Raw genomic sequence first — 918 nt, 5'->3', positions numbered from 1 at the left:
AGTCTTAATTGACTATGTTGTTGAGTCAATATGGGAGCATGTAGGATTCGTCTGCTGCGGAGCCCCATGTTCAAGCGTGAACAGTGCGCTCGGAAACACTTGTACCTGATCCAGCATTGTATTCGTTTGCCAGATCTGCCACAAATCACCACCTGTCCCGCTCTTTAGATCAGGCAAGCCTCTGACGTCCATGTTCTGTGATGAGACGTGGACGTCCAACACTTTATCCCCTTCTCGTGGTTTCACAGGGCTTCAACCAAGTTTCATAGATGTTCACGATATCAGCACAAGAACAGTCCACCAGCTTCGCGCTTTCAGATATGATCGTTTCCAGGGCTGGGCCATAACATTCTCTCCTCACGAACAAGCCATGAACGCCCAAAGGTAATGACCGGCCACCGTGTCATCCCTAGCCCACAGGCGTCATTGGATGCGGATATGGAGGGGCATGTGGTCAGCACACCACTCTCCCGGCCGTATGTCAGTTTCCTAGACCGGATCCGCTGTTTCTCAATCAAAAAGTTCCTCAGTTTGCCTCACAAGGGTTGAGTGCACCCCGCATGCCAACAGCGCTCGGCGGACCAGACCGGAGGGTCACCCATCCAAGTGCTAGCCCAGACCGACAGCGCTGAACTTCGGTGATCTGACGGGAACCGGTGTTACCACTGCGGCAAGGCCGTTGGCTCCATAAAAAATCTGCTCTTTGTTAAAATCGTTTTTGTCAGTAGATTTGCCTATTTTCTTCCCACAGCCGCTAGAATGATTCCCCATTCGTCTCTGCTACGCTTATATACTACTCTCCCTGCCGCGTCACCCGCTCGCAATGCCACCAGGCGGCATTTAATCTCACAGTGTGCAGTGGTCATAGTGTATCGGCTCTTCAGTGTATATATCTACCGGTTTCGGTCCAGATCCACC

The 918-nt window shown here is 51.7% G+C and overlaps 1 pseudogene; it reads right to left on the bottom strand.

Annotated features, from left to right (window-relative positions):
- Nucleotides 1-561: 561 nt before the first annotated feature.
- Nucleotides 562-684, bottom strand: LOC126177863 (5S ribosomal RNA; annotated as a pseudogene).
- Between the last annotated feature and the right edge of the window lie 234 nt (nucleotides 685-918).

Source organism: Schistocerca cancellata, chromosome 3, assembly GCF_023864275.1.
Source record: "Schistocerca cancellata isolate TAMUIC-IGC-003103 chromosome 3, iqSchCanc2.1, whole genome shotgun sequence".
Lineage (NCBI taxonomy): Eukaryota > Metazoa > Arthropoda > Insecta > Orthoptera > Acrididae > Schistocerca > Schistocerca cancellata.
This window is presented reverse-complemented; position numbering and strand designations above follow the sequence as displayed.